Consider the following 23,672-nt stretch of genomic DNA (forward strand, 5'->3'; position numbering starts at 1 on the left):
AAATGCCCCTTGCTGTGGCTCCCCTGAGGCCTAGCTGGGAGTTGTTGGTAGCAGTGCTGGTGGGGGGGCAGAGTGAAGAGCTAGATGAGGAAGGGGATTTGTGATTCGACAGAAAAAAAAGACCCCATACTTCTACAAATACACCTACTTCATGCAAGAGAACGAATCCTTCCTATTTATGAAGATGCTCCAGGTGAGCCCCTTATTAAAGGAACTGAAAGACAAATTATTTTTAAAACAGAGTTTTTATCCTAATTCATTTCTCTCTTCTAAAGTCGGATCTTCCTAGTACTGCTTGCCTGAAAACAGAAACAACTGTAAGACACCTTGTGAGCCTTCACTTGAGCTCGGCTTAGGGATGTGAGAAGTACCCAGCTTTAGATACACCACAGAGACCGGAGGTTTGAATCTCGCATCTGCCATTTGCAAGCTCTGTGATGGTGGATAAATCACATCACTTCAGAGTCTTCAACTGATTCATCTGCACAAGTGGAGGCGATGATTCTTCTCACGCTGGTTGTTGTGATATAAAGTCTTTGGCACATGATAGAGGTTCAACAAATGTCATTTCGTTCTATTCTTTCTCCATTAACACATCAATTTAGGCTGAACAGAAAACATCAACTTGGCTTATCAGAGAGATTGGCCAGTCATGGTAAAGAAACCATTTCTTCCTCATATTGGTTTTTTAGTGCTTTCCTGGGACTTAGCCCCAAGTCTGAAATCAGCTGTGATAATTTTCTGACTATGATCCCTGCAGTGACCTCAAGAACTTCCCCTGCTTGGGCCCTGCTCATCTCTTGGAGCCTTAGAAGTGATGCCACATTGGAGCTCATCACATCTGCCCATATGTTGACCTGTTGTATTGGATTTCGGGTTTCCTCTGAGTATCAGAATTCAACAATTGAAGCTGAGTCAGCTCTCTCATGTTTAGGAAAAAGCTTCAGGTAACTAATTGATTTTATAGAAGCTGGAAACAGTAGAAAAAACCTTTCCCAAAGTTTATGTGTTCACTGTTTATTTTCCCATAAGCCAAATAAGAATGCCATAATTATAAGGCGTTGGTGTTGACCACCCCAGAGGAACTCCAACAATGGCGGGCAGTGTAATAAAACATAGGAAACTGGCCCAGATGTTACAAAACAACACAGCATTTGTTGTTTTGACACTCTCTGAGGTTCAATGGGATGGTGCCACTTGGTCTTCTCCTATGGAGATGTATCCATTTACTGTTATGACCCTTGATTGGTTCCTTCTATAAAGAATGAGTTGCTTCTAGACAGATACTCATTTAAGATATTGAAGTTTTTGTGTCTTAAAGTGTTCTTGCTCTCTCATGGAAAATCTAAGAGGAGGCAGTGGGTTTGAACGTTTGCCAGGTAGTGGTATTATTGATTTCCCTAGGAATCACCTTGGCCATTAGTGTTGGGTTTGTGACTCTCGGTAGAACACATCAGCACGCTAAACATCTGAGAATACGCTGTGTTTGCATTTCTTTATCAGGGCAAATGGCAGCCTAATGATTTCATTTTGTTTCTGGAGCTATGATGACCTAATAGGTGGAGTCTCCGCTGCTCTTGCTTTCATATTTTCTAGAGTGGTTTCTTCATTTATCAGTGTAACCAGATTGCTTTCTTTCTTAGTATCTGTCAAAAGGGCTATAGAGAAGGATCAATCCCCCCTTGCTGCAATAATCCTGTCACTTCATCTTGTGACCAATGCCTGATTTCTGTACTACTGTTCTTGAACCTGTATCGCCAGATTAGTATTGTTCTTCCAAAGAGTTTTCTGGGAAGGTTAAACACTGACTCCAGTGGTATTAAGGACACTGTTGTGTGATTGCTCAAACCATTTCTGGGACTTCCCTTTGGAAACTGCCTTCAGAGGCAAAACATTAGTCACATGGACAATAGTTTGCTGGTATCAGGGACTTTACAATCTAATGCCAGTATTGATCTCTTTGAAAAATCAACACCATTTGAATGGATAAGCGGTAGTTTGTTTCTTAAAAAAAAAAAATCGGTCTCCTTACTCTATGGTCACAGCTGACAAGCATAAAATGATTATAATAACATCCTGAGCACAGCCACAGCCAATGGCTTGTGCTAGAAAGGACAGTCCAATGTTTTCAGTTTTTCCTGATCGTCAGCATTGTGTCCTTTTCTCGTCATTATTTCACTCATTAGTACTTGTCTCTTTTCCTCCTTGGTTTTTTATTTATTTAATTATTTTATTTTTAATTTAATTTAATTTTATTTTTTCCTCCTTGATTTTTTAAAAAAAATCTTTTTCTGCTAAGGATTTCTTCCATGATCCCTAAACTGGCAGTCCTACTTGTTTAAGGGAAGCTTTTGTATTCCTGGTTCCGTGCAAATTCTTTGATGGTTCAAAACTCTATTTGTTGGTGTCTCCTTTCTAGCCAAGAGCATCTTGACTTCCAGCTCCTGAAGTCAAAGTGGCCCAGCCCCTGTTCCCCCAGCTGTGGAAACTGTTAACCATTTTGCTTCCCCTTGATACTTCCCCCATGAGTTGTTCACAACTCTCCTGGAGTGTTGTATTTGAAACCTGAACTCCTGGTAAGAAAAGTCATGCATAATGGTTAAGACTATGTAGTAGCCTTTTATATGTTATACTGAGATGTGTTTGTGCACGTGTGTGTGTTCTCTTTTCTGGATTCTTGTTTTTTAACCTTATGTCCCCCCGCTACCCCCTGCCCCCCGCCCTGCCGCCCAGTCAATTTTCTACTAATTACTAAGGCTCAATAAAAGCCTCCTCTTCAGAAGGAGAGTATTTTTGTAGAGCAGCATTTAGGAGTTTGGTAGCATGCAGAATTTGCAAGAAAAAGGAAACTCAAAGTCAGGAAGACTGTAAGTGACCCAGTCAACCCGAGTCCCCGGGCACCACACTTACTTTTTGCTTCAATAAAGTCTGCTTCAAAGCAATCTCAATCCTTCATCAAAGAGATTTCCAGAGCACTCCCAATGGGTTAACATAAATCTTACTGTTCTCACTCTTTTTTTTCCCCTTCCAAGTTGCCTTTCAAAAAAAAAAATCAGTCCTTGTGTCTCCATTTCTTTAAATCTTTTATCCTCGGGCCGCTACCACTGGCTGTATGGATTACATATCAGCGGTTAAGAATATTCCACAAAGTCCTGGCTTGTTCTTACCCTGCAGTGCTTACAGTCACCGATTGTGATGAAAGGAATTTGAAAGGCACAGCCAGGCAATCCTTAACCGGCTCAGCACATTCCCTCTCTGCAGCTTATCGCGCTGTGGATGTTCTTTTGACCAGCCATCAGTCATGTTTGAAACTTTCCCGTGATTCCTAAGATATGAACCCCTTTGATAGAACTTAACAATACAGCACATGCAGCATGGGCTAAGGAAAATACCTTTGACTTCAAGTTAAAGAAATGCTTTGTTCCTGCTCAGATTTTTATATTTTCTTAGTGTCTCCTTTCTCCTGGGCAGCCTCCATGCCCCCCTGCCAGGTAAGCCAAGTTTGAGCACCCACGGATGCTTAAGTGGCTGCCATAAGCAGAGAAGAAAGGCACCTGGAGGGAGATTGAGAGGAATGAAAAGGAAAGAAAAAGAGATTGAGCGGAGGCGGGTGGGGTGGGGGATGAGAAAAACGAGAAGAGCATATCAAGTTGAGGACAAAAGTTTCTGAAATGTTTTTGGGAGCAAGAGGTTTACTGGTTATTTGTACCTTACCAGGTGTGATTTCTTCTCTGTTTTTAAAATTTAGGCTTTGCTTTAAAAATTTTGAATTTTCATGCCTGGTTCAGGGTAACAGGACTGAGAGCTTCTGCTTTGCTGATGGGAGTTTAGTTTGGGCTCTGGGGGCTGATATTTAAACATCAAAGAAGGAGCCCTCAGAGCAATCAAGCAGACTTCATTTTCAGTTATTCTAGCTAAAAGAGGAGAGAGGAGTCTTCTGCAAAATTATGGGGCCCTGGACCCTCATGTTATCATGCATTATTTTGAGTGGACAGGGCGTTGATTGCTCAGTGTGACGGGAAAGCTATTTGTCAATTGAGCAACATAACAAAGAAGTGCCATCTCTATCCCTGTGCTGAGGGTTAGAGATTGGAATTAAAGTGTCACCCTTTCTTTTATCTTTAGCTTTGGTTTGGAGGCACTTCCCTGGAGGGCTGGTTTGCTCCTTCTTTCTACTGGGTTGGAATAATTCCATTAAAAGTCTTTTGCTTACTCAACTAAAACACCCTACCAAGTGAGTGGCATTTGGCAAACTTGCTCTCTTTTCTTGATTATTCTGGTCTATTGATCTGTGTCTCTGGAGAAATTCTGGAAACTTCCAAGAAGTCTTTTGCAGCTTAAAATATTATCTCCCTGGTGATTAACTCAAATCAGAAGGTAATAAGATGAATTCCTTCCTTGCATTGGTGATCCCAGCTCTTCCTTCATGCCCATCAATCCTCCGGCTCTCAGAAAACTTAGAAATGAGGGAGTATATTTGTCACCGTGTGGGTAGCAAGGCAACGGAACAGCTCAGGTTGGTCAGGCAGAAATAAATGGCTCTGCAGGAAAAGTAGAAGGCGCACGGTTGTAGGAAATTGGAAAGAAAGAATTTTGCATGGATGTGGTGGAAAGAGAAACCTCATTGTGTTCAAAACCCACAGAATTATATCCATCCTATCACTGGTAAACTCTGTGAGGTCTGGATCCAAATAATCTGCCACTGGGAACGAGGGGGAAAAAATGTAGATGTCTTTATTTGTCCATTATTTAGGAAACATCATAATTGGCTTTTGAATTCCTGGAGCACATGAAGGAAGAAAGAAGGCTGTAAGCTTTTTCAGAGAGTCTACTTTCTCCTGAAGAGAAGAGAGCAGAAAAATGAATGATGGGCTGCTTCTAATTTATAATGATGGTTTCATCTCTTCCAGATATTACTTTAGTTCTTGGATGATCGGTTCTCCCCACCAGAATCCTGATTGCTTTTTAAGATGAAAAAGATCACAGAGGCTTTGCAGTCCATTTCTAGTCATTACAAGCTTGCCACTTACACACTGTTTTGATACTAGTTTAAGATTCTTTGGGTAATGAAAATTCTAGTCTTTTATTTTTGTCTTTGATCCATAGCTTAATTAGCAAACGCTCATAAATAAAGCTGGCTAGTTCATATCTCTTTTTTTAAATTTTGTTTGTGCCAAAGCCCAGGTTTCAGATTTCCTCAGCTATTTTGAACATAACTAGTAGCTTACTTTATTAGAGGAAACCAAATAACCAACATGAGAAATGTGTATATGTCTTATCTAAAGAAGCAGCATATGATGCTTAACAAGAAACACATAAGACGTCTGATAATATTAAAGTGAGTTACCCTTTTGTGCTTGCTATTGGATTCGTCACTTTTTGTTTTTTAACTTGAGCTGTAGTTTTTAGGTATTCTGAAGCTCTGACCACTTTCATTCGCACTAACATAAAAAAAAATTGGAATGCTCTCCAAAAGAAGTGGTAATGTCTTATGCTACTTTTTAGAAAGAGAATTTGATCTTTAGTGAAGAGCAAGGATAAAATCCATGTATTAATCATCCCCACTGCCTTTGTCCCAAATTTAAGATTATTGCTTCTCTCTCTGCTTCAGCATCTTCTTTAACTGATGCTTCTTTCTTTTAGATGGGGAAAAATTAGGATAAAGCGCAGAATACATGGGGGCCAAATAAAGGCTAGGATGTATTCATTCTTTAGGGTCAGAAGCCACATCTTCTTTAACATGTATTCCAGCCTCAGGCTATCTCATTTTGCCAAATATTGAGAACATAGCTTGAATCTAAATCATTTGGTTTTGTTGATGGGATAAATGAGTGAGAAGATAGGGCTTGTGGGCAAGGCTAGACCAATAGCTTCCGAAGTGTGGCCTAGATATATATCTTATAAAAATATTCTGAAAAAAAAAAAACCTCTGGGGAGAAAACCTATTGAAAAATACTACATATTATATTTGTTTTAGGGGAATCAAAATGTCCATTGGCATATTAAGGACCATGAAAAAGTCCTGTAGGAAAGAAATCTGAAGGAAGGTATAAACCAAGGGTTTTTCAAATCTGTTTGACCGTGGAACTACTTTTCCTCTTTTTTGAAATTTCCTTCCTCTTAGTGTCTCACAGAACCATGCTCTGATTAACATCCTGGATTAAGATAGTTCGGATTAAGATGGAAAATCTTGTCTTTTGTGGGAATTAGATTCAAGATGTATTTATTTTGAACATGCACAATGTCTTCAGGTAGCGCAGGGAGCCCCATTGAGAAGAAAAAGAAGCCAATGAAGTAAAAGCCTTCATTTCCTATGAGGTCAGGAAAAAAACCCAGTTGAAACAAAAATCTTGATGAAATATTGCTTAGAGCGGAACCAGATACCGCTTGAACGATAAATGTCTATTATGGGAAGCAATGGCTGGGCCTGCCTAAAATGTTTGCTCCTGAAGAGTCATAGGCTTAGTATAATGTTTCAGAGAGAAACTGTGTACTCTCTTGGAATGAATAACAATTTAGCATGGGCAAGCAGTGTAGACGGATGTTTTTATGCGTCTTTGATTTTTTTTAAGTGTTTTCCTAGAGTAAGAGTGGGCTAAAAGGAAACCAGGCCCTATAAATGTTTTTCTTATGTCTGTAAGGCTTGTGGAGAACTTGACCGTGAAGAGGCCGGTGTAGTTTCCTCGGCAAGCTTTGCTGTGACTTGTTCTGTTCTAAGTATCATTAGAGCCCTTGTCTGAGACAAATGGGCTCCATCATTTCTTCACCATTCAGACCTGTAGGAGGAAAATGGCACTGATGTGAGGGAAGCTTCGACATGGCAGTCACCTTCCCTTTATTTCTGCTCTCCCTTCTTTTTGGGTAATGAATCGGGGTGTCGTTAGCTGCCTGCCTTGTGTTCATCACTGTCAGTGCTGGCAAGGTAACAGATAATGGCAGAGATTCAAGGCCACCCGGGGAATGAAGCCTGACAGGACCTCATTTATCACTCCCCTTTTAGGGGGTCTCTGTGGTAGAGCTAGCATCAAAGCTGTAATCGAAGCTCACCAGGTCGCACAGGGGCAAGGCAGGGTTGCTCTGCCAAAAAGCAACTTGAGCTGTCAAATCTGGTTTGTAAATGAAGCGCTTTTCTAGAGACAGTGTTGTTTATAATTGTCATTCTGTGTGTAGTCCCTCAATATCCAAGAACTGTTCTCCGTGTGCTCCCTCTCATTCCTTCCCGACAAATGAAACTTCGACTACGTAGAGAAAAGGTACGCCAGGAAATGGATTTCTTTGACCTTGGGTACACTGCAGCATGCTCTCATGCAGAGGTTTATCTTTCCGCCCTCAAGGATTTGAGTCTGCTTGAGCAGCTCAATGATTGAGAGTAGGCGGGAATGGCCTGACTTGGGAACTGCCTCTTCTCTGGGCAAGTCTATTTTCAAGGCTGACCTTCACCCGTACGTGTCAACAACGTCCAGGTTCGTATCAGCAGCCATCTCAGTTCTTCATTCTCCTGTCTCCAGGACAACATGTCCAAGTCTCTCCTTGGATATTCCACAGGCACCTCAAATTCACGACCCAGACAGGATGTCTCATCCTGACTCCAAACCTGCTTCCCATCTGCATTCTTATTCTCAAGAAATCTTCCAGCAAGGAGACAAGCATCCTAGATCCTTTCCCCATCTCTACCCTCCCCTAAAATCCAGTCAAAACTGAGTTTGTTGGAACCAACTCCTGAATGTCTCCAATAATCATCACCTCTTCTTCATCTCCTGTCCCATCTAGATCTTTTCGATAGCTCTCTTACTGCTCTTCCTGCCCCTCTCCTCCGTACTGCAGAGAATTTTCCAGTATAGAGAGCTGGTCGTGTCACTTTACCTCTTAATACTAAACAAGGACTGCCCACTGCCTGTTGCATGGGCTCTAAACCCCTTCCAGTGCATTCCAGGCTCTTCTGGCCCCTTCTTTCTGGCCATTCTCACTTCCTGGACCCTCTTCCTGGAGCTTATTATGATTTAGCAGCACTGAATTACCTGCCTGCCCTAGAAGATACTAGTCCTTTAATGTTTCTAAGCTTTGTCCTGTGCTGTTTCCTCTTTCAGGAATGTTTCCCCAATACGGGCGCCCTCAGCAGATCCTATTCACTATTTAAGTCTCAGTGCAGGGATTTTGTCATCTGTGAAAACTTCTCCAACTCTCTTCCAGTCATTTACTTCTTGTTTTAAAGTTTATTTTTTTATGCCTGCCTTTCTACTGTAACATAAATATTATTTGTTGAGTGTTGCCAATCATCAGGTACTATATCACTTTCTTTACATATTTGTATTTAATTCCCAAGTTAGCCTATATGGTAGATACTGTTAGACCAATTGTACAAATGATGAAACCAAGGTTCAGACTGATTTAATAGTTTCCCCAAATTCGTACGCCCAGTAAATGGTGGCAATGGCTTTCAACTCCAAGCTGCTGCTTTCTCCATTGTTTTAAACTGTATGTGTTCACGTCTTGAGAAGCGACACTGTGTATTTTTGGTTTTGTTTTCCTAGTGCTGAACAGAGCGTTGGATAGAGTAGACATGCAACAGATACAGAATGAATGAAACTCATAAAAGAGTCCGTCTACTTACACCCACAAGGTGCAATATGCACATTATCTCTGTTTTTTTAAGGCAACCTTAACTTACTGGCATTGATTTGCCCATTTTCACAGTAGTGGAAACTGAAGCCCGAGCAGTTAAATGACTTTGCTAAGGTCATATGTGTCTCAGGGTCAGCACTTTCTTTCTCTAGGGCCCATATTCGCACCATGTCATGCTGACTGCCAATGTGTGAGTTCTCTGCTGGCTATGAAAGAACCAGCATCAAGGAATGGAGGGAGAGAGATTAAGAGCATGTCTCAAGTTCAAATTCATTTCTGTGCCCTTCAAGATTTTCCATAGTTTTTAAATATTCTTTTCATCCACCTTTTTCTAACACAGCTCTGAGACCTCCCTTCCCCTTCTTTCTGGTTAGGCCAGCTTTTCACATTCCCTCTGACACATCATGCCCACCGTTTCTGCTCTGCAATTTTCCCCCCTCTTTTCCCACTATTTCAAGTGCCTTTCTCCTTTCAAGTTGCGCTCAGCCGAATCCATACATCCCTCAAGGACAAACTCAAGTTCCATCTCTTCTACAAGCTATTCCCTGGAGCTCCATCCTGCCTGCGCTGACCAGACCTAATGTCGTCTGCACCTTATATTTTTGGTCTTGGTTACATAATTTAATTGTGTTGCTCTATACTGTCTTGTATCCTGTAATTACTTCAGCATCCAAAGTCTATTCCCAGGAATATTGCAAACTCCTTGACAGAAAGGACGGGGCTATGTATTCCTTTTATATTCCACACACTGCAAAGCACAATTCTGGGTGGCCCTCGATCAAAAGGCATTGAATTAAACCGAATACGGTGCAGCCCCCATTTAAACTTTCACAAACTTTCTTTTCATAAATTATACGAGCCTAGACAAGAGGATCATTGCAGGGAACCAATGAATATATTCAGTCTGCACAGGGACACATGAGATTGTAGGGCTGCAATGCAGGTTCTTGGACAAAGAGAGTTGGGTAAAATGGGACTGGGAGCAAAGGGTGGGAAGAGGAAGACTGCCAGAGCAGAGGGGAGGGAGAAGAGCTGTAGCAAGAGCAGTGAAGGGGAGCCCACAACCCAGAAATATGCCTCCATAGCAAAAGAGGCTGCCAAGGACTTCTGTTTTTTGAAGTTCTTAGCACGTTAAATAACTTGACGATGCGTTCTTGTGTAGTCAGGAGATTTGTTAACCAAATATCTTGCTGCATCAGCAAAGTAGCGCCGCTCTCAGTAATTTCCGCACAGGTGGAAGGCAGTGTTTTCAGAGTTTTATTAATAAAAAAACATTTCTATTTCTTTTTACTGCTGCCCCTCCCAGTCCTCTCTCCACCTCTGTCTCCTGCACACACACACACACACACACACACAGGTATGTGTTCTCTCTTTCAGTTGGATAGTCCTCCATGAATATTTGTGATGAGAATATCTTCTCCTAAGTGACTAGATTCTTGAAAGATTTTGTGAGTCATTTTTTTACTTTCATTGGATTTACATGTTTGAAGATATGGAGGAAGCTCATGTATGGAATTTGACTCATTATAGGTGACATGACTCTGAAAATTATCTTTCAAACAACAAAAAAATGACATTATAATCAAGCCATTCACATCCTTTATGTATCCCCAGAAATATTTTGATATCTTTACTTTTTAAATATCTGGCATTTGTTTTCTCCTGACCTCATCCCTGCACTTGGAAGCTTCTGGATTATTGCCAGGAACACTTCCCTAAACAGTACTGAGAAGACAGAGACCTAACATTCCAGAAGCACAGGTTGGGATTACGTGGCAACTCCAGGGACTATTTTGTCCATTTCCTTGCTTTCTAAGAGGAGAGAAATCATAAAACATTTCTGTCCACTTGATTGTAATTGAAAATCCTTAAATATCTCCAGGGAAAGACATCCTCCCACATTGCTAGGAAATAGTTTCTGATGTCCCATAAATGCTATCAAATATCAAGAAATTACTCTGTGAGGCGACGTTTCTCTACCTGCATCTCTCCTTCCTCTCCCTTCTGTTTTTCATCCTTGGTGCTTACCCCTGAAGCAACGGTGAGTCTGTATTTGAAAACTTTCCGATTCCACTAAAAAAAATCGTTTTATGGATGTCACGGACCCTGCTGACTGCTGGCCCATCTCAGATCCACATTCCTCCATCTCCCAGCTAAGTGGAACCACATGACAACGTTCTAGTCAATGAGTGTAAACAGAGGACACTACCTGTGGACGTATAGGAGGTAACACGTTTGTGTTACTCGAGCCACTAAATTTGTGACAACTTGTGACAGTAGTAGTGGCATTTTGTCTTCTGGATTTTCTTATTTTCCTACTTAATCCCTTTATTCCATGTGACTCCTTAGCATCTCCCTCTTGTCCTACTTATTCTTTCTTATTAACCCATTAGACAAATAGAAATAGGCACTTCGATTCTTGTTTCTTTGTGTGATTGCTCTTAGGTTCCTGTTCAATGTAGCCGGTGTCTCCATGAAGATAGCACCGCGGAGCCCATTTAAGGCACATCTCTCATCACGTTGAACTCGGATTCCTTCTCAGGTGTTCTCCATACTATATTTTATCCCTCTCACTAGATTCAATTGATTTTTCTAATGTGCCACTTTTGTCATGGCAGTCCTTGATCAAGAATCTGCACGGACTCTCCATCTCCTCATAAACTGAGACTCCGTCTTCTTTTTAGCCTTCATTATTTGATCCTATTTTGGGTTTCTAACCCGAGCTTAGACTTTCTGCTTGATTGGGATATTCTCTGCCCTCTCCCATCTCCCATGTCCTAACAAACCCTTGTGTAGTCTGGAATGATCTTCCCTCATCTCTGTTTCTTTTTCCTTCCCTTTCCTGTCTTTCCACTCCCCCCTACCTCCTTCCCTTTCTTTCTTTTTTTTGTTTTTAAAGATTTTATTTATTTATTCATGAGAGACACAAGAGAGAAGGCAGAGACACAGGCAGAGGGAGAGGAAGAGGCAGGCTCCCCACAGGGAGCCCAATGTGGGAGTAGATCCCAGAACTCCAGGATCATGCCCTGAGCCAAAGGCAGACCCCCAACCACTGAGCCACCCAGGCATTTCCTCTTCTCTTCTCTTCTCTTCTCTTCTCTTCTCTTCTCTTCTCTTCTCTTCTCTTCTCTTCTCTTCTCTTCTCTTCTCTTCCCTTCCCTTCCCTTCCCTTCCCTTCCCTTCTCTTCTCTTCTTTCTCTTCTCTTCTCTTCTCTTCTCTTCTCTTCTCTTCTCTTCTCTTCTCTTCTCTTCCCTTCTCTCTTTCTCTTCTCCTCTCTCTCTCTCTCTCTCTCTTTCTTTCTTCACTATCTCCCCTCTTTAATGACTTACCCTTACCTGATCACTGGACTGTAGTTGGTACCACCTATATGGTTTCTTTGTGAATTGAAGGTTATATATCTGTAGTTCCTTTTGCCTGTGATTTAGGGCACAGCACAAGGTTATAATGCAAATGGACTTACTTAGTCAACCCCATTCTCTACTTCCTTCTGTATTCCCCCTTCATTACCATGTAACCAATGCCAAAGCATCTCTAAAGAGTTAGCTGTAGATAGGGGGAGTAGATTTAGAAGCTATTAACGGGACAGATCTGAAACCCGGATGCAGTCAGGATTGTGTTCTACCTACCTGAGCAAATTGTTTCTGGAAGTGCTTGGCAAATATTGGAATTTTATTTGGCTACTTGACTGACTGAGTAGTTTTTTTTTTTTTTTTTTTAGATTACTCCCATAGTCTCCTCCATCACATCCACCTTTAAGTATGTAAGCATCACCATCATTATCTAAAGTTTCCAGTATTTTCTTAAAAATGTAACCCACATACTGGGTCTGAAGCTTCCAGCTTGCTGGGAGTCATCTGTTTTGATATTTAAATAAAATTTGGCTTATGTCCCCATCCCAGTGGGAAACTCAATGTTTCTTCCATTATCTCTGGGATTTTAGGGAAGTGACATTTTTTTGTAATTGCTTCTGGCTGTGAGTTCCTACTTTGATTCCCTATTTGATTTCCCGTCTGCATTTTGCCCTCTTGGATGCTGTTTTTTTCCCCCTGCACAATGTTATCCTGCTGCATAGTGCTCTTATCCAATGTGTTTTCTCCCCAGAGTCCCACCAACTTAAGATACTGTGTGTTGCAGAATTTACTGAAAATTTTGGGGATGAGAGTAGCTGAACTAGAGGGTCAGAGGGTCTGAGTTCATTGCTAGTATTAAAAGCATATTAGACATTCCTCTGTTCTATCCTTCAGATAGATCTGCCTTAAAAATTACTGGTCATTTCTTCTACCATGCCAGGGACACCCCTTTCTTCTTTAATTTTTCTCTTTCTTCCTAGATTATGATTCCTGTCCATTTCTGGGGGAAAGCATTTAGATTTTCTTTTGTCTTGTCTTGTCTTAGAAGATTCAAGCCAAGCCTGTATGCTTGCAGCTGTTGACTTAAGTTTATCATCAAACCTGTCTACTAGGTGCTCCTAAACAAAGAAGGCTTTTTCCTTGAGGAAAGTTCTCAAGGAAATGCATTAATTTTTTTCCTCTTTTACTACGAATGGAGAACATAAAACAGAATGAATTGTGAAAACTGTAAAATGTTACTACTCCATTCTTTGGATTTTGGGACTGTGGGTGATTCTTTTTTTTTTTTTTTTTTTTAGGATGTTTGATTTTCAAAACTTCTAGGCTGATATGCATTTCTTTGCAACTAGAAAAAAGTAGATGAACCACTTTGATCAAAACAAACACAAATAAGAGGAAAATTATGAAAAGATCAATATATGGGTACTTATTTGTATTTTGAAAAATTTATGTCCTTTAGTTTTAGAATCTAAACTTCTAAAAAGAATAGACTCTAAACTTCTAAAAGAGAGTAATTTTTGAGCAAGTTCCTTACAAGAACCTAATACACTGTAGGCCTCTGATATACGTGAAATGATATCTACTTGATTCACTCCCTCAGCTGACATATTGGCACTGCTTCAAGACATTAAACCATTTTATGGGGAAACTTGATGGGTACAAGTTATTGCCCCATTATCAGTGTAAGACACAGAATAAAATACCCTTCAGTTGGGCCCATGGGAATGAGGCCTGTAAAGCAAGAATAACTTTGAAGAGAAGGAACTAAAGTGATCAAAATGGACACCAAAGTATCAAAGGCACACAAATATTAGAGAAAGATATGAGGAGACACAGCAAGATAATGACTATGGAACATGGGCCTTTTAGGGCAAAAAAAATTTTTTTTCTATTTTGTCCCTGCTATCACTTTGCTAAATCAACAATTCAGTTTGGGCCAGCTGTTCTAGTGATAAAGCTTTAAATAAAGATATTGAAATAACCGAGACAAATGATAGAGTCATCCTTTACTATAATATATTTTCATAATGCCCAACAGTCCCTCATTTAATCAAGAAATTGGCAGGACAGGGAACAAGTTGATAATTTGCAGTTGGGATGTAATAAAAATGTTATAATTCATGGATGAGACACCCAGGCTACATTATGTATTATGAGTTTAACTTGACTTATAACTCTTTCTGGAATTTAAACTGTCATATCCAACCATATGCGTTGACTTTTATAGTGATTTAATGAGTTGTTTGGTGAAAATAAATGTTGACAAAGTTACAAAATTTTCTTTCTTTTTTTCTTTTCTCCCCTCCCCCTCCCCCCCAAAGCTTGTTGTTTTCTCTTTGGATACTAGAGCTGGCTGCTTTACAACAATCCGAGAGTTTCTCTTTCCTCGTAATCTATGGATAGGATGTTGGCCTTGGATAGGTCGTGCGTGCTTGATCTTGGTGGATGAATCGTGGCAAAGAAAGCCTAACAGAACATAGTGATTAACCTCTGGTGGCAGCAAGTTACTAGTATAAGTTTGGAAATAACAGTCCCTTATATCTGAAGGGTTGGCTGATTCCCCTGGAAAGTGTCTTGTCTTCAGAACGTGGTTTGGCTTCAGCTTAGTTTTGCTGAGGGGCCATGTTGCAACAACTCGGATTGCTGGTCAGGATGCTGGATTTGAAGGGTGAATGATTGTCTTGTAAAAACAAAACAAAACAAAACAAAACAACGAGCTCAATTCCTATGGAATCTCAAAGGAGAATCTCAGCTACTGGATTGATGCCGTGGATACTAAAAGAAATGAAATAATGCCAAATTGTAGTAGTAGCAGCGTAGCAGAGAATCTTATCAAATGAGCTGCAATTTGAGTAGGCACACATTATACACTCATTAAGAAAAGTGAGGAACAACTAATTGGCTTATTATGTACTCTTTAATTGGTTCAACTAACTTTTAGTTACGGCAGTAGGGAATAAACGGGGAATCCTGTTTTGGGATTTGGCTGGGCCGGGGAGATCTCATGAAATTTCCCTACGTGATAAAAATGATTAGATGCACCACCATTTAGCAAACATAATAAGGAAATAACCCATAATTGATTAAGGGCTGCAGAGCCATCCTGACTGTGTGGTCAATGAGCCGGCATGAGCTGCAAACTCCCTGGGAATAAAGTGATCTGATGTGTGGGAGGGAGTGGCCCCTTTTAGGGCACCTAGTACCCCCAAGAGAGATTTACTCTCTTGTCCTACAAAAAGCCATTTACCCCACAGGGGTGACATATTTCTTACCCATGAATTTTACCCCAGCTGCTACTGTTATCTGCATATGTAAAGGGAAGTGGAAATTTGAGGTAATTACCTGGGTCATGTGGAACCCCTGAAACACTTTTTTTTCAATTGGCTTTTGGCCTTAATGATGATTACCTTAACCTTGCATTTCACTTTGAACACAGGGACGAGAAGATGTCAAAGGAGGGATGTATATTAAAGTTGTAGAAGGGAAAGTTTTCCAAAGTGTTTGAGATAATCCATAATGCCAAAAGAAATTTGCTTGTGACGTTCAGCCCGATGATAGCTGATGCATTTTTATCTATCAACTTTTATTATTTAAGCCCGGGTTTTAATATTTAGATCAGTAAACAAAAAATAAATAATGGTTATAAAAAAATAAAAAATGGCTTATTGGGCAGCCCGGGTGGCTCAGCGGTTTAGCGCCACCTTCAGCCCAGGGCATGACCCTGGAGACCCAGGATTGAGTCCCACGTCAGGTTCCCTGCATGAAGCCCGCTTCTCCCTCTGCCTATGTCTCTGCCTCTCTCTGTGTCTCTCATGAATAAATAAATAAATAAAGTCTTAAAAAAAAGTAAGAAAATAAATAATAAAATAAAAATAGCTTATTACCTGAATGCAAAAAAATAATGGAGTTTAACATTTTTGGCATCAAAACCTGACCACTTTGCACCATGTCCACTGCAAATACTTTGTTCAAGGAACCATCATTTCACGCTTGGGTGATTGCAAGTCTCTGAACTGGTCTCCTTTTTCCTACCCCTGGTCAGGCTGCTCTTTTACTTTCCATTCAGGATCCAGAGTTTTCCTATGAAATGCAAGTCAGTTTTGTCGTTTGCCTGCTAAACACTCTCCATGGCTTTCCATTTCACTCAGAGCGAGCACCATGGTCCTCACTGTGGCCTAAGACTTTGTGGATTTGGTCTCCAGCAACCCCCTTGCCCTCTCCTGGAGTTCTTGCTACTGTTCTGACCACACTGGTTTCCTGGTTGTTCCCTGACCACTTGAAGCCCCCTCTCCCTTTGTGATCTTTGTCCTTGCTCTTTCTTCCACCTGGAACGCGCTTGCCCCACTATCTGCATGGCTCATTTGCCCCAGAATCTCTGCACAAATGGCTTCTTAGGAGAGAAGATTTTTGTGACTGCCCTTTATAAAATAAATAATACTCTCAATATCCTTTCCTTTCCCTTCTTATTCTTCATAGAATTATTTTCACCTTATATAAAAAAAAAGAATTATTTTCACCTGATATTTCCTGCATTTACCTCTTGATTTGTTTATTGACGGGCTTCCTTTATCCCTAAACGTAGGCTCAAGGGCAGAGACTTTATATTTTTGCTTACTTTTCATGGCATACATGAATCTGCAAGAGCTCTTCTTAGAATGTGACATTGACACTCCTCCATTGAGAGATGTGTGGGTCTATGCTTCTTCTTCTTCTTCTTGAATCTTGGCAGGCCTGTGACTATTGGCAGAAGTGATGCTATGTGATTTCCAAGGCTAACTCGTAAAAGGCAATGTGATTTCTTCCCTGTCCCTTGGGATCCTCAGTCTTGGAACCTTGCTGCCCTGCTGTGAGAAAACCCAGACTACAAGAATAAGCTATATTTAACTGAGAGAGTGACACTCCCAGCTGCGGTCCAGCATTAATGGCCAGCCATGTCATTGAGGAAGACTTTGTGATGATGACTCTATGCCCCAGTCACCATATGATTGAAACTATCAGAAACCCCAAGGGACAACTGCCTAGGTTACCCTAGTCAACCTCCATATCTATGTGTTTTAATAATAAAATGATTGCTATTTTTTTAAGCCACTATATTTTGAGATATCTCATTTTGCAGCAATAGACACCCAGAACATTGCTACGTCCTCCAGAGCCTAGAAGAGTACCCGAAAGATACTTCTCCAATAAATATTTTCTGATTAGTCAAGTGATGCAGAACTCTGGATGTGCAAAGTGTACTGGTCTCTTGCTGGAGACTTCTTTCAGTCTTCTCTAATTGAATGGTGACTCTTGATGAATTGAGGTACATACTGTGCATCCTCTCGTATGTCTGGAAATTTCAGCTTAGCAATTTCCTTTGAACTTTGAAATACATAAACAAAAGAAAAAGTAGACAACTTACAAGACTTGAATAAAGGAAGATGAACTGAAGAGGAGGATTTTTATTTAAAAATTAAATAAAAAATTTTCAGCTTTTTAAAAATTTTGGTCATTTCATTATATGTAAACATCTTCAAGAGAGAGAATGAGAGTAAGTCTAGAAAAAAGGCTTGTGTGAATAAGAAGCTAAGGTCTTTGTATTACCTGTTGATTACCTGTTGATTAGCTTTGCTGTATTACTTCCCGGTTGTAATGGTTGATCATGGCTCACCCAGGGACTAGAGGAGCTCCAGCCCAGTTTACATTTTATATTATTACTATAGTAGACTTTCAGACAAAAGCAAAAGGCGAGGCAAAAAGAAAAAAAAAAAAAAAAAAAAAAGAAACCAGTTTTCAAAATCGCCAAAACTGGCATGAAGTAAAATTGCTTTAAGATAGACTCTTTCCTCAAAAAGAAAGACCTATCACACGTGGGGCTGTATTGTTTTCCTCTTCACAACCCAGTGTCAAGGCCATGGTGTGTTCTCAGATGCAACCCTTAAAAATGTCACCTGTGTCCAACCTTCAAAGTCACCCAACCAGGGTCAGTCACTTGACTTCAGACACAAAGGAGTCAAGCTTCAGGCTTGGGGCAGTTTCAGAGGTCTGGGGATGGCATTTCTTTCTTCATTCTTTCCTTGCTTGTCTCCTGGCAGGACTCTGTATGACCGACAGCTTCCCTGTCACCCATCTTGTTGTTCAAGCGTGTGACTTGGGCCTCGTGGCGATGAAGTAAGAGGCCAGGGCTGGCCACAGTTCTTTTTCTTTGAACACATGCAGGACAAATGTAGGAAAAAAGGCCACTTCATTTACAGTCTCATTCCGAAGAGTATAAATCGCCCATCTCTGCTTGGCTCAACGAGGGAACCTGAACGCTAAGGGCTACCCCAGGGTAGGGGGATTTTCTCTCTTACTCCTACAGGCTGACAGCAAGTTTGCAGAACAGCACGAATGAATGAAGTCACATTAGGAATTCAGTGTGGGCCTAGGGCTGAGCATAAGGGGTCAGAACGTAAGAGCTGGCACTCAGAGGCTGTGTGGTGCTGGCACCAGTCTGGGGTGAGGGTCCTTGGTCCCCCAGCTCAGCTGCCTCTGGGGGAGCAGCGACAAGCCTTTCCTACCAGGCCTTGCATTGTTTCTGTTTCGGGTCCCGATTCTTTTTATTTTAAACTACTAAGTTTTGGGGTAGTTTGTAGCACAGTAATAAATGTTGGCACGCCATTCCCAGTCCTGCCTCCCAGAGGAACGCACATTTGGATTATTATCTCTTTTTGGTATCTTCCGGTGGCTACTGACAAATAGGTAAGGAGATATTCTTCCTTTTATTTTATTTTATTTTATTTTTGGAGTTCAATTAATTTTAATTAATTAATTAATTAATTAAATTTTTATTTTTTATTGCAGTTTTTAATTGTTATTTTTTAATTTTTAATTTTTAATTTTTTAATTTTTATTTTTTTATTGGAGTTCAATTTGCCAACATATAGCATAACACCCAGTGAAATTTTCTATTTTTGTGATTTATTCATTACGATTACAATTTTTTTCCTTTGGTAGGTAAATACTACTAAATTAAAATTGTATTTTAATCAAAGTGTTTTATTTATATTTAAGACAAAGAATGATAAGGCTCAGAGTGTCAGAGTGCTCTGTGGCCCCATTCCCCTCAACCTTAATTTCTGCTTCCCAGAGTCAACTGCTTCTAATTCTTTTAGCTCTTACCTTGGTATTCTTATCTTGGTATTCTATTAACCTTTGAATTTCTCCATAACATACTTACATTGCAATTTTTTTATCTCTAAACTTTTATGTATTATCTATTGACTTCCTCCTATAGAAGCTAAGTTTCAGCTTTCTTAAATGGCACACCCTGCCACCACCCACTCCACGCTACGCACACTTTCGTTTCTTTGTACCCTCCGTGGGATTATTATAATTTTGGTATAAATCAGTGTTGAGTGTCTACATTACTATGACTTTATAAATATTGTTCACATCTGGGATCCATAGGTACTTTAGTTACATTTCCTTTCTTTATCAATCTTTTTTTCCCCCTAGAGTTAATAATTATTCCAATTTTTCTTCTGCTCAGTTTTTTTTGTACCTGTTAACACTTCCAGTCTGAAAACTAAAGTGTGAGTGTAAATAAATGTATATTCACACTGAAGCAAATCAATACACGTCTCTCTATCAAAAAAGCTACATAAGACAATTTCATCAGTTCTGATTTATTTATTTATTTTTTTATTTTAGAGGGGAGACATCCTTCTTTAGAGCCCTCTGGCTTCCTGCTTGAATGTGAACTGGATACTAAGATTGCTTCAGGGCTGTTGCCCTGGGGCTTTCTTATCTTGGGAATTTCTTTCACTTCTCCTCTGGGTTGGATTCCCATATATTAGTTGTTTATTGCTGTGTAACAAATCACCCCCAAATTTAGCAGCTTCAAACAAGCAGCATTTATTCTCTCACAGTTTCTGTGGGTCAAGAATCCAGGAACAACTTAGCTAGATGGCTGTGGTTCAGGGTTTCTCAAGAGTCTGCAATGACCTGAAGCTTGACTGGGGTGGGATAATCTGCTTCTAAATATAGTCTTGTGGCTGTTGGCAGGAAGATCCAATTGCTCACCAAATGGACCTCTTTATGGGCTGCTCATCTCATGGCAGTTGGCTTCCCCTAAAGTGAGTGACTCGACAAAGAGTGCAAGGGAGCAACCAAGATGGAAACCTCACTGTCCCTTATAACCTAATCTCAGACGTGACAGATTGTTCCTTCTGCCATTTTCTGTGGGTCACACAGACCAATCCTTGTCCAACATGGGAGGGAACTGTACAAGAGTGTGAATCCCAGGACGACGGGCTCATTTGGGTCCACTTTGAAGACTGGCTACCACATCTTTTATCCTGGGTTCCATGTTTTTTTCTCATTGGTTGACTAATTCCTTCTGGTGGATTACATTTTCTTTTCTTTCCTTCCTTCCTTTCTTTTTTTAAACAAGATTTTATTTATATATTAGAGAGAGAAAGAGAGAGATCAAGCAGGGGGAGGAGAGGGGAAGAAGAAGAGGAAGAAGCAGACTCCTTGCTGAGCAGGGAGCCTGACGTGGGGCTGGATCCCAGGACCCCGAGATCTCGACCTGAGCCAAAGGCAGACACTTAACCAATTGAGCCACCTGGGTGCCCTACATTGCATTCTCTAGTAGCATCTTGAAAAAGGTTGGCTGGGAAGTTATCTTTTTCGGCCTTTGCATTTGTGAACATGTCTTTAATCTATCCTCATCCCTGAATGAAGGTTTAGAATTCTAGGTTGATATTATTTTTCAGAATTTTGAAGGGGTTGCCCCATGATCATTATCATGCAGTTTTCCGAGTTATTATTTTCAGCCAAAACCATTCTGAATCTCCATGGTCCTTGTTCCTTGTTCTTGTGTTTGTACGGCTTTAGACTTTTCTCCTTATTCTTTGCATTCTGGAGCTTCATATCTCGGTGTGTGCGTGTTTTTCTTCTTCATATTCCAAGCTTCATTCTGGAGCTTGTCTGGGCTTCTGTTCTCAGTAAATTGCCAGCATAGAAAGAGGCAGTCACCTGATTGTACCAGCTAACAGAGGGGACTGAGGAATACGGATTTAACTGCTTCAGAGGCCGACTTTTTCCTGAATATATGACCAGCTCTTTCCTTTTAGGAACTCAAGCTCTTTAATTCGGTGAAGTTTTTATTTTTATTTATTTGATGATTTTCTCAGTTAACTTTTTTGGGGGTCAAATTTGTGATGTGTTTAACTCATATTGATTCTCTGGTTTTCTTAGTATTATTTTTCTATTTTCTATCAATTTTTCTTTGATCTACTTTTTGAAGGATTTCTGCAACTGGATCTTCCAGTTGATTTATTGAAATAAATTTATTGAAATTTATTGATATTTAAACTTCTGCTTTGATATTTTTAATTTTCGAGAAGTACTTTGTTATTTGATTAAGGTTTCTTTTTGTTTTCTTTTTTTAAAGATTTTATTCATCCATTCATGAGAGACACAGAGAAAGAGGCAGAGACACAGGTAGAGGGAGAAGCAGGCTCCATGCAGGGAGCCCGACGTGGGACTCGATCCCGGGTCTCCAGGATCACACCCTGGGCCAAAGCCAGAAGCTCAACCGCTGAGCCACCCAGGCGTCCCTGATGAAGGTTTCTTTCTTTCTTTCTTTTTCTGAAAATTTTTTGCACTTTAATTCTACTTTTATCATTTGGTGTATTTTTTTATTTCCCATTGGATGCTTTCTGAAAATGTTTGGCTTAGTAGTCCTGGACTGTCTATTACCACTAAAGAGTGATGCATCAAAAGCTGATTGGAACAGTGTGCAGAGGCAGGCCTTGTCAAAACGTGGGCTTTAATTTAGGGTAATTGGTTGGTGTTGTTTCATTGATGGATATCCCAACTATCAGTATTTATAGGTCTTTTTTTTTTTTTTTGGGTTGTTCGATTTCCTCAGAGAAAAATTACCCAATCTCCTGCTTTGGATGTGTGTGTTGGGGGATGGATAACAAACTACGCTGCCAGGATTTTAAAAGCCAAATGGGTCCAAGGCAATTGGGATCTCAGCGCACCTCATGCATGACTTCACCCAGTTTTCTTGGTTTTGTAGGGTGTTTCTCAGCTCTGGCTGGCACCCTGAGTCTGTGGCTTGTCTGGGCTTTGCCTCTCAGTAAATTGCCAGCATAAAAGAGTCACCTGATTTTGCCGGCTAAGCGAGGGCACCTAGGAGTAAGGACTCAACTGCTTCATAGGCAGACTTTCAACCAATGCTGCTCTGGTTCAGACTCCCCCTTCCTCCAGCCTTCACAGGTCTTCACTCTCTCCTTTGGGGGAACTTTTCCTTTGCCATTATTGCATGTAGAGGGGCATTTATTAAAATGGTGGTTCTCAGAGTATGGTCTAGGGGTCTGAAAGGTCAAAAGAATTTTTATAATAATACTAAGATATCTTTTGCTCTTTTCTTTCAGATTCTTCTATGAGCATACAGAAAAATTTTCCAGAGGCAACATGATGTGTGATATCACAACAGATTGAATACAGCAGCAGATAAGAGAATCTAGCTATCTTCTGTTAAGCCCAGACATCACAGAGATTTGTAAAAATGTGCAAGAAAGCCACTCTTCTCACTGTCCTTTTTTTTTTTTTTTGGGATATATAATCATCCTTCATAAAATATGTTATATGTGTTAATATGTGCCAGATTGACTAATATTATTTAAATAAATTAATAACTAAACACTAAAAAGTACCCTCTGGTAAATATCTCTGTATCTATATCTATACATGTAAAACCAACATGAACAAAAGTTCTTCTAGGTCGTTGATAGTTTTTAATAGTGTGAAGGGGTCTGGAGACCCCAAAGTCTGGGATCGTGCCTTAGAATAATCCTCCTGGGTTCTTTTTTCTTCCTCCTTTGCCTCTCCCCAGGCAGCAAGGGTGACTTACCTGTGGAGCATGGGAGAGGCAGGCAAACACGGCTAAGTCTTTTCTTCTCTCCTTTCTTTTGGGGGAATCCTAAAATCTTAAGTTTAAGGTTTGGTTGTCAATAGAGAGTGTGCTTCCTTGTCAGCTTTCAGCCGCAGGTTAGCGTAGGGCCTACTGGTTGATTCTGTGGAGTTGGCCCATCTTTGCCTGTGATTGTGATTGGGCAGATCTGATTCAGGAATGGATTTGGCACATTCATCTAATTTAGGCAGAATAACCTGTTATGTTCTAATAAGAGCTTTATTAGTAATAAAGGAGACATTTTAAAAACATTTAAATTTTGAAATGACTTTCGACTTACGGGCAGGTTGCCAAAATAGTAGAGAGTTCCCATATACCCTTTGTCCAGCTTCCCCTGATGCTATTACTGGCCTGCTAACCACAGTACAAAGACAGAGAGCAGGAGATTCACAACACGGTACAATAAACCAATCCACAGTTCTTATTTGAATTTCATCAGCTTTTCCACAGATCTTTCTGGTCCAGGATCTAATCCAGGATTTCCCTTTAAAGGTGATATTTTGGTTTTCTATTGTCTGGCTTCTGCATCTAGTTTTTTTTTTTTTTTTAAAGATTTTATTTATTTATTTAAGAGAGACAGAGGGAGAGAGGCAGAGACACAGGTAGAGGGAGAAGCAGGCTCCCTGCAGGGAGCCCGATGTGGGACTCGATCCCAGGACCCCGAAGGCAGATGCTCAACCGCTGAGCCCCCCAGGCACCCTGCATTTAGGTTTTAACTGATTTTCTACTCAATTGAGAAAAATTGGGGGTG

General features: G+C 40.4%; 1 long non-coding RNA gene across 4 annotated transcripts in view; it reads left to right on the forward strand.

Annotated features, from left to right (window-relative positions):
• Positions 1 to 22,661, forward strand: part of LOC140598496 (uncharacterized) — a 64,130-nt gene extending 41,469 nt beyond the window's left edge. For 2 of the 4 annotated variants that reach the window (XR_012000920.1, XR_012000923.1), the window contains 3 exons: positions 761 to 947; positions 21,392 to 21,566; positions 22,383 to 22,661. This is a non-coding gene — a long non-coding RNA (uncharacterized lncRNA). The remainder of the gene's footprint in view (positions 1 to 760; positions 948 to 21,391; positions 21,567 to 22,382) is intronic. The other 2 variants (XR_012000922.1, XR_012000921.1) reach the window with 1 other exon arrangement.
• Positions 22,662 to 23,672: the final 1,011 nt, after the last annotated feature.

This window comes from Vulpes vulpes, chromosome 4 (genome assembly GCF_048418805.1).
Source record: "Vulpes vulpes isolate BD-2025 chromosome 4, VulVul3, whole genome shotgun sequence".
NCBI lineage: Eukaryota > Metazoa > Chordata > Mammalia > Carnivora > Canidae > Vulpes > Vulpes vulpes.